General features: G+C 33.9%; 1 protein-coding gene across 2 annotated transcripts in view; it reads left to right on the top strand.

Moving 5' to 3' along the window:
* The window catches only part of Aldh1a2 (aldehyde dehydrogenase 1 family member A2), an 89346-nt gene that overhangs the window by 53864 nt on the left and 18529 nt on the right, over positions 1-16953 (top strand). The window lies entirely within an intron of this gene.

Below are 16953 nucleotides of genomic sequence, written 5' to 3'. Positions count from 1 at the left end.
TGTTGCAGCCACTTAGTTATGCATTACTAGCACCAAGCAGTCATAGATAATACATTAACAAATGAGTGTGACTGTGTGCCAGGAAAACTTTACAGGAACTGAAGTTTAAATTTCACATAATTTTTACAAATCAAAAAATACCTATAATTTTTTTACAAACATTTAAAAATGTGAAAACTGTTCTTACTTTATAGCTCATACCAAAAGAGGTAGCAGATCAAGTTTATAAATCCCTTATGTTAGAATCACATGTGTAATTAGGGAGATGTATAAATTGTTACTCCAGTATGTCTTTGATTCAGGTAACAAATGCCCAAAGAGAGACTCTGATTCATTGTCTCAAGTTGAACTTCACAGATACTGCTATCATCATTGCAAAGGATGTCTATAAGTCCAGAACAGTGTTCCCCAAAAGAAAGAGAACAAGGGCAGCATTTGTCACTTAAGTCTGGTAACCTAAAAAATTAAAAGAAACAAGTGAAACTAATATTCACAACATATTTAATTTAATCCAGTATTTCCAAAATATTATTTCAACAAATAATTGGTATGAAAATTATTAACACAATATTTTGCATTCTATTTTTCTTATGAAGTTTTTGAAATCTGGTATGTGTTTTACATTTGCAACACACCTCAATTCAGACTAGCCACATTTCCATGGCTACATATGGCTAGTGGCTAGCATGTTGGAGAGTACAGGTCTAGAAAGTTGATAATATCAGTTGATAGAGAATTGATATGTGGTTTAACTGACTCTTGTTAAATTCATGAAAAATTTCATAAAAGATGGATTAATGGTCCTAAATGTTAATTTACATTTAGAGATTATTTAGTTTTATGTTTGTCAAGAGTAAATCTTGCTTGTTTCTCCAAAATTTTTGTTATACTTGTTTTGTTACACTTTTTCAATTTAATGAAATATGTAAACCAAAATGAGAGTATGAAAGGGAATTATTGTTTCTGATGAACTGAGTCTAATGCTTTGAAAAATATTTATTAAGGAGAGATGACAAAAACAAACTGCAACCAATTAGAAGTAGGCAAGAAAGACAATAATAAAAGATTAGGGGAAAATATAAATCTGGATAAGAGTGTGAGCCTGGATGGCTTGGCAAATGTTTTTAACTCCCTACTCGACTTAAAGAAACTGAAACCAGAAATCTTCAAAGTATTTTAAGGATGTGGTTTAATCAGAAAGGACAAGAGGAACTGTAATTAAAATCTGTCTCTTTTTTTTAATGTTTATACTTGCCAATTTTATTGGTAAATTTATTGTTTTAATTTGCATTTAAAATTAATGAACTGGGGCCTTCTTTACTATCTTTATTGGCTAATTGTATTTTTAAATTAAATTATTTATTATTATAATTTGTTATACATAATGGTAGAATACAATTCATTTCATATTACACATGTAGAACACAATTTTTAAGTCACTGATTGTACACAAAGTATTTTCACACCATTTGTGTCTTCATGCATGTCCTTAGGGTAATAATGTCTATCTCATTCCACCATCATTTCCTTGCTTTTATATTCAAAGACTGGAGAATTAGATATACATATTTTTAAAATGTACATGATATACTTAAGGCATCTTTTCTTGCTTTAATCTTTTTTTCTGTTAATTGAACAGTGGTCATGATAGAGTCAGGTAAGACACTTCAGTGTAATTTTTTAATAAAACTTTATAATAAAAATAAGAGTGTAATATACAGATACCATGTTGTACCAGTACCAAAAGATATTCTTTCTTTTTAATAGCTACATGGCATACTCTTACATCAATATTATTTAGTATTTAATCCTCTGTTAATGTGCACACCAACAACTTTTTTTTTCACTTTTGTTCTTATTATACAAACTATTGAAATAAAAGCCTTTGGAGATACAAAAGAGATTCTGTGTGTGTGTGTGTGTGTGTGTGTGTGTGTGTGAGAGAGAGAGAGAGAGAGAGAGAGAGAGAGAGAGAGAGAGATTCCATTGGATGTTTCTGGAAATGTAATTGCAAAATAAAAGGATATTTATATTTTAATTTGCTTACCAAGAAGGCATTAAAGTTTTGGTTTCATTTATAGGATCTCTTTATATGTCAAGTATGTTAATCTTAAGTTTGTTGTATAATTTGTAAATATTATTAACAGTTTGCTCTTGGATTTTAACATTTTAAAAAGTTATTTGCCATGCACAGTTTTAAATTTGTGTATAGTTATGTCTTATTCTTTTCCATAACAGCCTCTGAGTTTTCTGTCCCTTTGGAGAAACCCCTTCAAGTTTATACACATTGGTTCTTCCCATTTTCTTTCAGTATTTTTATGGTTTTGTTTTGTTTAAATCTTTTTTCTTGCTGGAATTTATTTTCCTGTATAATGACAGGTAGGAGCCTAATTTAGTTTTTTAACAAAAAAAATAAACTAGTGCTCAATTATTTAAGTATAATTTATTAAAGAATGTATCATTCTGCAACTCATTTTAATATAATATAACATTATATGATAAATTTACATGTCTACATGTTTCTGTTTTATGATTCATAGTTTTATTTATCTATTGTTCCAGTTACTAAGTCTCAGAAATTGTGATGTGATAGACAAGATACCCCCTTATTATGCCTTTTTTTTTAGTTTTTCAAAACCTTTTGACCATTTAATATTTCAGATGAAATTTCAAATTGATTTTATAAGCATCTTAACTTTCTCCCCAGAACTCTCATTGGAATTTTGATTGGTATTATATGTTCATATTAAATTGAGGGAAGGACAATCTTTACCATATTGACTTCCTACGTAGGAATCCCTTTAGTTATTTGTCATTAAATAGGTCTTAGGCTTTTATTAATAATTTCTAAGCACTTAATATTTTCTTCCAAGATATTTAAATCTAAAAACTGAGCACCTTTAAAAAAAATGTTACAACACCATGTAGTAGAAAGTTAGATGGAATAGATAGATGGAATCTCATCTTTCAGGCCTCACAAGAAGTTGTATGACAAGTCAGTAAAAATGTAAGTACTTGTCGTCAGAGCTCTTGGGTTCAGATCTGTTTTGTCGCTGTAGATTTTTTAACATTTTAAAGAAATTTACTGAAGTATAAGTTACATACATTAAAACACACCCATTTAAATACCAAATATACATATCCATGTAACCACCACAGATTACTCAGGCCTTTTTCCAGCTAACACTCTTGGCTCCAGGCAATCATTAATCCTTTTTATTAATTTTACTATTCCAGAACTTCATATAAATATAACAATATGATATGTACTCTCTTATGTCCTCTGTTGTAGTTGTTATTCAACATTTAATGTATTATTGATAAGGTTGTGTTTAAATCTCCCATCTTGTTTTGGGTTTTCATAGGTCCATCTAGGACTTCCCCCCTCACCTTTTTCTACCCTCTTTTGAATTAATTGACTAATTTAGTTTTCTGATTCACATTATTAGCTATACCTGTTTTATAAGTGATTGCTTTAGTGTTTACAGTATGCTTCTTAATCACAGTCTGTCATTAATTGTATTGTTTCTTCTTTATGATATAATAATCACACAATAATATTATTTCATTCATCATATCCTTTGTTCTATTTTTGTCCCTAATTTATTTTCACGTTATGTGACTCTGAATACATTTCTACTGTTACTGTTTTAAAAATTTAATTATCTTTAACAACTTTTTTAAAATGAGAGGGCAAAATTATTTTGCACTTATCAATATATTAGCCGTTCCGACCTTCTTTTGTTTTGGGGTAGGCCCTCTTTCCCTTCTTGTAGCATTATTATTATTATTGTTGTTGTTGTTAGAATTGTTTCTTTATATTTTTCTTATTTATTTATTTATTTATTTATCTAAAAACACCTCTAATGTTTCTTGTAGGGCAGGTCTACTAGTGAAGAGTTCCCTTAGTTTTTGTTTGTCTGACAATGTCTCAATTTGTATTTTGTTCTTTAATAACTTTTTTTCTGGATATGGAATTCTATTTGGACAGTTTTGCTTCACTTTACTTTCAAGACACTGAAGATGTCATTCTGTTTTTTTCTGACTTGCTGTGTTCTGATGAGTCTCCACAGTCATCGTGTATGATGTTTCCTTTTCCTCCAACTGCATGTAAGAATATCTCTTTTTAATGGTTGTCAGCAATTTGATTGTGATGTGTTTCTATGTATTTGTTCTTTCCTAAATTGTTTGGGGTTCATTCACATTTTTGGTCCTTCAAGTTTATAGTTTTCATCAAATTCAGAAACATTTAGATTTTTATTTCTTCAGATGTATTTTTTCCTTCTACTGCCCTCTACTTATTACCTATGTATTACATCACTTGACATTATCCTATCAGTCACTGAGTCTCTTTTAGTTTATTCTCATCTTTTCTCCTCTTTGTGCTTCAGTCTAGATAGCTTGTCATCATAAAGCTCATTTATCTTCTGTAATGCTTGATGTGCTTCAGATGTTGCATTTTTAAGCTCTGGAAACTGTGAGTTCATATATGTATATATAGCTTAGCTTTCCTTCCTCACTGTATCCTTGTTTTCCTTTAAATTTGTGAACATATTTCTAATGCCTCTTTTAAAGTCCTTCTCTGTTAATATTATTATCTCTCTCATCTCTGCATCTATTTCTGTTGACTGATAGTTTTCCAGGGTATACTTCTTTTCACTTCTGTTAGTTTTGGCAGGATACTGGACACTGTGAAACATGTAGATTTCGTTGTCTTTCTTTAAAGAGTGGGCTCCCTGCCCCCCCCCCCCCACACACACACACACAGTTAAGTTACTTAAGATCCAGCTTAACTCTTCCAAGACTTATTTTCAAGCTTTGTTATGACTGGTTTATTTTTATTAGTAAATTGAGATCCTTCTAGTGTTTATATTGAATACCTCCAGCATTCAACAAGGTCTTTCCACTCTGTCATCTCTGAACTTAATGTCTCCTATCCCTCAGTGAGTACTCTCAATTATTAGGCAAATTACCTGATATTTTTCTTTGCTCAGTCTCACTCTCCCTCTGCACTACCAGCTTAGCATTCAGCCAGAGACACAGATGGACCCCCATGCAGACTTGTGGGCTTCACTCCCTCCCTCTGGTACTCATCTGGTCACATTTTAGTCACTTCAGTCTCTGTGGGCTTAAGTCTCTAATAATCAACTGAGTGAGACCATCATGTTCTGCTTTGGTCTCCTTACCAGAAATTCACTTACTGCTTTCAGTTTCCCAAACTCATACTGCATTCTCACTGTGATCTAGAATTTTTTTTTTTTGTTGTTGTTGTTGTTGTTGTTCGTTTTTTGTTTTTGTTTTTAGCAAAAATGACTTTCCTTATTTGTTTCCCTTGCCTCTAGAATGACAGTGCCTTTGGCTTTCTTTCTCTAGGTTTCATGTAGATCAGATCACCCTATGCTCATAATCTCACATTAGGTATTTTATAGTCAGTGGGATTACACCTTTGTTTACTTCAGTTGATATAACTAGAGTCTTAAGAGTACAATTTTAGGGACATTTGGATACAGAAAAGCCCTTGATTTATCTAGTACAAAATATTTAAGAAGTGCTTTAATTTCATAAATAACTTCCTTTTACCTTTGAGCTGATTTGCATTATCAGTTTAGTGTTGATTTTATAAGTTTTAGAAGATGGCAGTTTCTAGTCATACATGCAATTTTGGATGAGGACGTTCCCTCTGAGGTCTGTCCTTTTGGCATTCTCCTCAGTACCTAAAATAGTATCTGATGCACAATAAAATGCATTTTAGATATTTGTTAGCTACACAAGGAAGAAAAGACTGAATCAGGATATAAAAGTTTGTACAGAAATATTCATAGCAGCATTAATCCTGATTGCTGAAGGTAGAAACAGCCCAAATGTCTATCCAGTGATGAGTTGACAAACAAGATGTAATATGCCCATACAATGGAATCTTATTCAGTCAAAAGGAATAAAGTATAAATACATGCTACAACCTGAAGAAACATTGAAAACATTATTGTGAGTGAAAGAAGGTGGTAACAAAAGGCTACATATTTTATGATTCTGTTTATCTGAAATATCTAGAATAGCAAATGTATAGACAGAAAATAGATTAGTGGTTGTCAGGATCAGAGAGGAAGGGAGAATGAGAGTGATTGCTAATGGATATGAAGTTTCTTTGGGAGATGTAAAATATCCTATAATCAAAACAACTGAATTGTACACAACAAAATGGCAGGTTTTATGGCATATGAGTTGCACCTCAGTAAAGTTGTTAAAAATGAATGATTCTGTTTAAGCTTTTAAATTTGGGGTATCAGTAGCCAACATTGGTGGAACACTTACTTTGTGCTGGGTACTTGCTAAGTGCTTTGTACACAGCATCTCACCATGTCTCCACATCAACCCTAGGAGGTACACAGATGAGCAGAGTGTGGCAGGGAAGGGCTAAATACCTACTCCTGGTCACATGCTAGTAAATGACAGGGCCAAGAGTCATATTCAGAGCCTGTACACATCACAGTGCTATGCTGCCTCCCTAGCTAAGGGGCTGGCTGCATACTATCTCACATGTAGGAGACAGTATCCATGAAAATCAGGAATGACCTGTCAAAGGATATACTTGGGAAAGATGGTTTCTCAATGGAACATGTTTTGTTGAAAGAATAGTCAGAAGTGTTTAATTCTGAAAGGATATAGACACTATTCTCAGTACCCCCTTCCCCTAAAATTAACTTTTAAAATTGCATCTTTTTAAAAATCTCTTTTGATCCATTAGATGATTTTTATCTGACAATCTCTGGTACAAGACTTAAGGATTTGAAACTAAGTTATCTCAAGCCAATTCCACAAACATTTATTGAGCACCGATCTGCCAAGCACTATACTAGACCTTGGAGAAATACACATGGTTTTCAAATGTGTGTGCACATCTAGGAGAAATGTCATCAGTTTGAGATGTTTACATTTGAATGAAAAGTTAATTTATTCAAAGATAACTATTTCAAGGAGAAGATAATTTTACATCTTAAATTCCAGTTTTTAACATTCACAACTATGAAGAATTTATGACAATTTCTTTCCTCTTATTATTGATATCTTTGGATAAAATGAAATTATAGTGGCATGAGAACCAAAGTATAAATAGAACTTGGAGGAAAGGTATTCTGGTTGTGGGGACCCTTGTGAGTAATCTGTTGCTTGATATTGGCCGATAATCAACAAATACTTGTATCATTCAATTCTTAAAATTATCTCCCTTGCCAATTATTAAAGACCAGCACTTAGAAAAAGCTTGTTAATTCTCTCTCTCTATCTATCTATCTATCAATATATATATACATATATATATATATATATATATATATATATTACATACACACACATTTTTTGGCTGAAATGTAGGATGAAAGATTAGGTTTCAGTGTTCTCTCTTAAGAACAAAGAGTTACTTTTTTAAATTATTCTAGTAGTTTAGTAGTTCTACTTTTAATGGGAATTTAAACTCTAGAGATGCTGTTTTTATACTAATTTAGTGTGTTTCTCCTTAAAAGTCTCTTTAATAGGATGCAAAAAGCTGTATAGAGGTGGACGATGGGGAAACCTCAGCCCTAAAAGTCATACCGGAGGGGACAAGTTGAGGAGTCAGTTGTGTAACTGATTTCCTCCACACTTGGTGGTAGGACTAGCCAACATTCAACCCCACATGCTCAGTCACCAATATGTGACTTCAGTGTTCTAGTAGAAAGCAGTTAATATTTCAGAAATCACAAAAGTTCATGAAAAAAAATTAGAAAAAAATATCATGTTTTCCCCTATAGCTATTTCCCATAACCATATTTCTGTTTCTGAGGTTATATTACTCTCAATCACATTCAGGCAAGTTAATTTCCATCTCCAAAGCTATGCCAGTGGCTTATCATAAGCAAAGATAATTTTTGAGCTGAACAGTTAATGATCAGTGTGATCAACCTAATGATCACCAAATAACACCTCACAAAATTAGTTTAGTAAATTTAGAAGTTTAATGTAGTTCAGCTGGAGTTCATTTCTCTGCATCCTTTATTTAGAATCCCTTAAAGGAAAACAAAGTACTCATCAGTCCTTTGCTAAAATGCAACTTGGAAAAACACTATCACAACACTGTACTTTGCCTTTCTCTCAAAAAAGTAGAGGAAAACACACTTTTCCAACAAGAAATTCCAAACCCAGTTTTTAACTTACCCTAAGAGCAATTAAAATTATGTCAGAGTGATATCAGAAAATGAGACTTAATTTAAATATCTATTTATGGTTGTATGGATTTGTTCACAGTACATGTTGTTAATCTTTACAGGCCTCAGATTTCCTGTCTGTAGATTAAGAATTATATATACTAAATGGATTGTGAGGGTGGAATGAACTAATATATTTAAAGTGTTTAACACGGAGTCTGGTTCTCAGTAAGGTGTCAGTAAATATTAGTTGTCATTGTTTTGTATTTATTTTTAAGTGAAGTTAATAGAACAACTTATGTTTGGGGAAGTGTGGTATAATAGGAGAGGTTCTGGATTCAAACAACTGTGGATCAGATCCCAGATTTCCTATTGTATGATTTTTGGCAAATTATTTAGTCTCTCCTTTCGTTTTTTCATCCGCTAAGAGTTAAGAATAACTCCCTACAGACTTATTTGTGGATTAAGATAATTGTATTTGAAAGTTCCAATCATGTTGCTTAGCACATTGTAAGATTTCAGTAAATATTAGTTGAATCTGAACTTTCCATTTGCAAATAATATATCTGTCAAAAACTAATTCCTGCTCTCTTCTGACAGCTTTACTCTTTATTTGTTTTGTGGCTTTTGTAAGTACTTTACAAATATTTTTGACTTCTAGTAAGTGTGTGTGTGTGTGTGTGTGTGTGTGTGTGTGTTTGCTCTTCTATTTCATTTTTTGGAAGATTGCCTCAGTGCTTGCTTAGATAAATTGCTTTTGAATTATTTTTCTTTTTAGGTGAAATAGTGTACTATTTAGAATGCAATTCTGGAAGAGAGTTTTTTTTAATTTCACTGTGTTTTCTATTTTTTAATCTTTTTAGTCATACATGACAGTAGACTGTATTTTGACATATCATATATACATGGATTATAACTTCCCATTCTTGTGGTTGTATATGATATGAAGTTACAATGGTTGAATATTGGAAGAGAGTACCTATTAAGGAACTCACTTAAGATTACTTGCAATGGTCTAAAGTGGGGGTCATTCCTTCAACCTGAATTGACTACATTCCAATTCTGTCATAAGATAAAATTTCATTGCTGAAAAAATGTAATGTAGTAATCATTATTTTTCAGTAGTTGTTCAAAGTGGTGGTGGTAGTGGAGGCTGTGTACTCTTTAAAAATCCAGATTTATGCACACCATCCACAAGCCTATAAGTTAGAGATTTTGGAAATGGGTCTAAGAAGTCTCACTTTAATCAGTTTTTCTAGTGATTTGTAAATCTGTTGATGTTCAAGAATCACTGTTTTACATATAAATCAATTAGTTGGGTCATACTTCACAACATGTTCCCAGGCTATTTTAAGAAAAAAACTTATGGTTCTAAGTTTGTTAGATTATGCTAAAATATAACATTTGTGAAAACTGAAAAGTATCACTTGCATTATCTTGTAAGTTTATAGTTTTATTCCAGCTATTATCTGTCTCCGAGCATCTTAAGAAAAAATATCACAATCTGTTTAGCAAAGTAAAAACATGGTCCAAAGCATTCCCTGTACTCATGAGTTAACAAAGAAACAGACAAAAAAATGTCCAAAATGAATTCCTAAGCAATTATTGTATTAAGAACTTGCAAACATATGAAAGTTCATAACACTCACAACAATATAGGGTTTGTGATATGGTAAAATGGCTGATGAGTACAGGGGAATAATTGGCATGTGAGCAGAGTCCCCCTTCAATTATATTTCTCAGAAAGTAACTGTGATGTATACAGCACAACTGTAAACTAGTAAGACTTATTTTCACAAGCTGCACCTCAAAAATGAGTAACATAACCTTTCCTGTGCCACTTCTCAGTCTGTAGTAAATTTCATTTTCCTTCATTCCTCTTCCTCATATACAGGAGTAGCCTTTGAGCCCAGAAAGGTACTAATGAGCTTTCTCAGAGATGACTTTGACAGTCTTAAAACTAAGATTGATCTTTCAGATAGAAAGCATTTTGATTCACTATTGTATGTCAGGCATCAGCATATGAAGATCCCCTTCCATCACCCCATATTTTACAAATGGATGAACTGGACTTACCCTAGCAGTAAGAGCATAAAGTCAATATTTGGTAAAAATCACCTGAGATCTTCATGAACTTCTCCCTCCTGTTTTCTCTGTTTCTTCTGTGCTCTAGGCCTTTGCCCCAGAGGATTTTGCAGGTTCAGCACAGCTATAATACCATCTCATTGCTTCATTATGCCCCTAGGACCACTAGTTCCCTCTGCATAGGATGTTCAACGGAGCCCTGATAATCACCAATGAATTCCTAAGCAATTTGACTCTTCAGGCTCAACTGGATAGATCTTCTTCTTAAGCAATTTTTGTTGATTTTGCCCTTATCTGCTTAAAGCAATATTCTTAGGAAAGTTTCAGGGTTCATTTTAGTCATATCTATAGGTTTCTGAACATGGAGATTAATCACTATTTATTTTCCACCCCAACTATCTTCCCTTCTCATAAAACCAACAGTTTTTTTCTAACTCATCTATTTTCATCTAACACATTTATTTAAATTTTTATTTAACAATATGAAAGTAAACAATTAAGTTAATCAACACAGTATTCATTTAGGAAATTTCCCTAAAATAGCTCCCTTGTAATTATTAATCTCTCTTTTGAGCCCTAGACTTCTATCCACAAAGTGGAAATCTCTACCTAGATGTCATTATTATCATATAATAATGTCTTGTCATTATTTTTCTTTTTTTTATTGGTTGTTCAAAACATTACAAAGCTCATGATATATCATCTTTCATACTTGTCATTATTTTTCCTTTTCGGGTTCTAATTGTTTTAGAATGTCATCAATGTATTCCTAATGTATTTTTTACTTTAAAACCATTAAACTGTATTTTAAATAGTCACATAGACTTAAAGATCTAAGTCTTTATTAGATCTTTATTAACAGCTTTATTAAGATATAATTTATGCACAGTAAATTTCACATATTTAAAATGTACAACTTGATAGTCTAGACATATGTAGCCATCCACCTGAGAAACCACCAGCACAGTTGAGATAATGGCCATGTTCACTGCCCTCAAAAGTTTCTTAATGCCCCTCTGCAATCTCTCTCTTGCATCTCTCCCTTCATCCACGCCCCCCCCCCCATATTCCCAGATACCAATCTGCTTTCTGGTTAGGTTACTTGCATTTTCTAGAATTTTATATGAATGGAGACATATGGTATAAACTTTGCTATCTGGCTGTTTTTTACTCAGCAGAATTATTCTGAGATCCATCCATGCTGTGTATATCAGTGTTTTATTCTTTTTTATTGCTGAATAGTAGTCATCCTTTTGGATAAATCACAATTTGTTTATCTATTCAGCAGTTTGGAGCTGCTACAAAGAAAAGCCTCTACAAACGTTTGTGTACAAATTTTCATCTGGATATATACATCCTAAGAGTGGAATGCCTAAGAATGTAATGGCTAGATGCTATGGCAGATTAAGAAATGTAAAATGTTTTCCAAGTAAATTTCCTACCAGCAATGTAAAATATTTTCAACCCCTCTGCATCCTCATCAACATTCAGTATGGACAGTCTTTTTAAATTTTAGTTATTTGAATTAGGTGTATGATGTTCTCTTGATGTGGTTTTAATTTCCAGTTCTCTACTATTGAGCATCTTTTCCTTTGTGCATTTGCCACTAAATGTCTTCTTTGGTGAGGTATATTTTTTAATGTTTGCCAATTTGTGTGGGGGATAGCATCATTTGTCTTCTTATTGTTGAATTTTGAAAGATCTTTGTATATTCTGGTTACAAGAACTTTACATGTTGCAAATATTTCTTCCCAGTTTGTGACTTGAATTTTCATTTCTTAACAATGTTTTCTATGAGCAGACCTTCTTGATTTTGATTAAATTTAGTTCATTAGTATTTTATTTTATGAATCAGGTTTTTGGCCTTGTAAGAGAGCTTTAACTTAAGAGCACAAAGATTTTCTCCTCTGGTTCATTCTAGGAATTTTAGAGTTTTTGTTTTACATTTAGGCATATAATCTGCTTTGAGTTAATTTTTGTATATGTTATGAGGTAGAGATTGAAGTTCTCCCTTTTTTAAAAACATAGAATACTGGTCAAGCACCATTTCTTTTCTATTCTTCTTTGTGCCTGTGTGTTTACGTACGCGCACATACTCAGAATCAAACCCAGGGGCATCACACATGCTCAGCAAGCACTTAACTACTGAGCTAAAAACCCAAGCTGCTCACACTTATTTCTCGAAAAGCCTGTCCTGTCTCCATTGAATTGCCTTTGCATCTTTCTCAAGCATGAATTCTCCATATTTGTGTGAGTCTTTTTCTAGACTCTGTGTTCTGTTTCACTAGGCTACGTGTCTGTCCATTCAACATTACCATATTGTTTTGATTACTGTAGCTTTATAATGACAGGAAATTTTTATCTCTACAGGAAGAACATTAACAGCTAAATATGTAAAATATGTACTTTTCAAAACTGGAAATATGCAATGAGGAAGTGGGGGTGGGGAGAAAAAGGGAGGAAGAAAAACAGAAAGAAGAGGAAATTGGGAAAAGAATGGTGCAGAAGGTGGCCCTGTGAAGTGTTTTGTCATTAGAAACACAATGGTGAGGTAGCCTAATTACAGTGTACACAGAACAAGTTTCAGCTGAAGTTTTCCACTGAAGTCTACATTTGATATTTCTCTAGAGATGCTTACATTCATTTGAATGGAAACCAATTCTGTGGCTTTTGAGGTATCTCCTAGTTTCTTCTTTGGAATGACATCATTGGCAGATGCTAAAGGACCTGAGGGAGAAGCATTTGTCTAGAATATGAAAACCAACTTGTAATTATCTGTTAATAGTAGCAGATGGACAGTTTTCACAGACAAATCAAGTGGTCACATAATACTGGAGCCCCTTTTTAGTTTGTAGTTATTTATTTCTTCATCTATGTATTCTTTTCTAATTTTGTAAGCTACTTAGGATATTATATACATTCTTCCAGACTGAACATGTCACTTAAACATGGATTTAAGTGTGGCTTCTGTTATGATTACCCTAGGGAATTAGGACCTTTCGTTACACAAAATGTTTGGAATAGTCAGCAACAAGAAGCTTATTTGAGGTGGCTGATTTCCATTTTATTTTAATAAAAGGCAAACAAAGTTACACAGATTAAAGGTAGGATTAATTTCTTCTTATGCAGCTAAATACATAAGCAATACATGTAAATATTTAATAAGAGAATATGAAAGGGCTCTTATAAACAGAATCAATAAACACTTCAGTAAAGTACAGGAAAACAGTTTGCATTTTGCTTGATATAGTGTTTTCTTTATTCAGTTAGATTAACAAACCATGATTTCATCATTAGTCAACAAGATAGTAGAGAGACCATCAAAGCAAACTACAGGAGAGTCCAGATTGATTCGTGCCAAACAAATGTTTGTAGCTAACAGCTGTATTATCACTGATTCTAATTTACGCAGCTGGTGTTCTCCTTTCATTTCCTAAGTGAGATGAATGTCATGTTGCATGATACAAACTCATCTCTGCTGCTTAAGTAATGAATCGGGTCAGCTCTCCCCTGTTTGGTCTCACCCCTCTTTGTAGGTGGAGGAAGTTCCCTGCTACAGTGTAACCTAGTTTTTATAAAAGAGCTAATAGACCTTTTTCTAAAGTTGTGTGTAAAGCTGCTAGGGAATCATCTAGCATTTTAATAAAAAGTACGAGTTTGATGTAACAGAACTTTTGGATGTTCAGGTTTTAAATTATTAGCTTTCTTCCCCTTTTTAAAATACTAATGAAAATATGAGTATAGAAAAATAAAAAAAAAACATAATAATGTCTCTGTCTGCTAGCTGAGATTCTGTGGTTTACTCTATGCTAAATCAAGGATTCTGCAATAGGTTTCTTCTCTTGTCTAAACTCAGCCTGAGTATGAACAGGTTCTAAGATACCCACCCCCTTTAGCTTGCCTAATTGGTGGGACATTAGTATCTTTGACTCGAGTACTCCATACTTCTTCCTGTCAAAGCAGACCAAGAAATCAGAATACTTATTTTCAAATTAATCTGAAATAGTCTTATACAACAAAAGGTTGACTAAGTGTACAGTACAGTTTATCTAGAATAAGTTAGTCATAGATAGTGTGCTAAATTGTCAGAATCCCACTCATAGAAGAGGGGATCTAATCCTCAGAAGATCTAGAGAAGTGAAGTGACCACAGAGAGAAGTTGTGGTGGAGGTAAAAGAGCCAGAGGCTCCATATGGGCATTCCAGGGTCCAGTCCTGGCTCTGCTACTCCATGGGTGCCTGATCCCAACTCATTTCTTGACTTCTTTGCATCTTGTGTTTTTCCAAATATAAAATGCAGTAATAATTATTGCCTCCCAGCATTGTTTTAAACAGTAAATAAAATAATGTTTTTGAAAACAAGTGGCATGGAATATGTGCCCATTCACCAATCATATTAAATATTTGGAGAATGCACTCAATGATAAAAGGTGAAAAAGAAAAGTGTGAGAGAAATGCCCTTGAAGATTTTATTGACCCCATGGTTTGGAATACTAGCAGCACATTTGAATTGGGAACTTTTGAAAAATAACCATGACTGTATGTTCCACTCCTAAGATGATCAGAGTCTCTGGAGGTAAATCCCAGACAGAAAAGAGCATAAGTGCCCTGCGAATTCCAGTGTGCAGCCAGTGTTCTAACGCATGGTGCCATCTCTTGTATCTCTCACCTCTCTGTCCCTATTTCCAGGGACCTCGAGAGTTACCATCATGCTCTGGCTCATTGACTAAACAAATGTTATTTAAGATCTTTGTATACATATATATAGGAAAAAAATGATCCAGACAGAGTTTCCCCTGATGAATTCAATCTAGTGAGAAAGATAGCTCACTCACAAATACAGGGCAAGAGTTATGTGCAAAGCACTGTGGGTTTGGAGAAGAAGGAACTAACCTCTGTGGGAGAATGGAGAGAATAGTTAGCTTCTCAGAGGAGGTACAGAGTTAGGTCTGGAAGAATTAGTTTATCAAATAACCCAGGAAAGGAAAGGCTTTTCAGGCAGAGGAAGCATCTTATTCAAAGACACAGAAGTGTGTTCCAGGAAAGGCAAGTGGCTTTGTGTGGCTGGAGTGACGGGTGTGTGGTGACGGAAATGATAGGAAAGAAGGCTAGAACCATAGCTACTGGTGGCTATACTGATTTTCATAACCCACATTTCACAGATAAAGTTTTGAAATTGCTGTTACCACTTAAAGGATGCCTTGGTCCTATTACTTGCTATTGAAAATCTGAACAGATGAATTTGGCTTATTTTGGGGTATTTCACAAAGACAAGAAATGCCCAATTCACATATTTTTGGCTTTTGTTTTCATCAGGGTTGAAACCAGGAAGCATAACAATGAAATTTTAGAAAGAAGAAGAGGGAAGAAGCAGAGAGTCAGTCTGTTTGAGGTTTTTAAGAAATGAAAATATATGCAGAAAACAGGCATCTTCAACTAGCTTACTGATGTCTCTATAGACATTTGGTTTACAAACCATAAAAAGGTATCATATCTTGGAGGAGGAACCCACCCTAATTTGGGTGATTTATTAATAAAAAGAAAATTTTTCTCTAACTTTAGAAACTTTGTTCAGGGAGCAACTGTCTTGAATAAAGACGGCATGAAGAGCCTTTTGTAGTTTATTTATTTTTCCAATTTAACAAATTATTTTCCCTGTTAAGAGCCAGATTTCATTCCCCTGCACTGCTGCATCGCCATGAACAGGATTCCTGTACATTGTGGCTCTTCCGGGATGTCCCTGATATCAATCTTGAAGCCTATTCACACGAAGGTGGGAGTCTGAGTTTGGTCTGTGCCAGTATTCCTGCTGAGAATTAGCCCAGTTTCATTATGTGCGTGGGAGCCCCCAGTTCACTACCCTTGCCTGTCTGGGGTACCCAGATTAAGCTGAGAGGCTCTGCAGGGAGTGCAGAGTCAAGAAACCACATGATAGGAACACTATCACTTACTCTTTCATAATGAGCTTTGTGCAGGGAAACTAAAAACAGACTAGGTTCTCTACCATTCCCAGCAGCTGTGGTATCTTGTGAAAAGCTACTTCTGCTCCTTAAGGCAAGAAAAACACAGAATAATTGCAGACGGACTCTGAGAGTGAGCAAGGGTCCCAGGAGTCCTATTCATCTTCTTTAACTCCTCCAATTAACCGGAGTAAAAGGGACAAATTTGCTGCTTTGCCTGTGCCTCTATTTTGCAGATAAAGAAGCTGAGACCCAGAGGAGATGAAGTGACTTTCCTAAATTGAAGTTTCCTTAGGAGCCAAGCCAGAATTTGTAGCATAGGTCTTCTGACCCCTATGGGCCAAAATGTAGTCCATAAACCTACATATGGTTATAATCAGGCAGGTTGTCAGCGATGGGATGGAAGGAATAATAGTACATTGTGAAACCTTTTCTGATAGGAAAAAAGATGAGGAATTCAAAACTGAGTGTCTATGCCTTTATCTTAAAAATCTATATTCATATTATATACAGGATTTGGTTTCCCAAACTGACTGCCCATCTGTTTTATCTTGCAAATTGTCTGTTTCATCTGAATAGGCATCAGTTTCATGAAGCTTGTCCCTATCAACTTGATCAGTTTAAGTCTCCTTCATGTCACCATGCGCTCCTATATTCTGGTCAGGTGGGAATGGTCTAAATATGATAGCACAAATCCCAAACAATCACACTTAAACTTTTGCATGTAAG

The sequence above is a fragment of the Marmota flaviventris genome, chromosome 2 (assembly GCF_047511675.1).
Source record: "Marmota flaviventris isolate mMarFla1 chromosome 2, mMarFla1.hap1, whole genome shotgun sequence".
NCBI lineage: Eukaryota > Metazoa > Chordata > Mammalia > Rodentia > Sciuridae > Marmota > Marmota flaviventris.
Note: the sequence above shows the minus strand (reverse complement) of the source record. Positions and strands in the feature narration are given on the sequence as shown.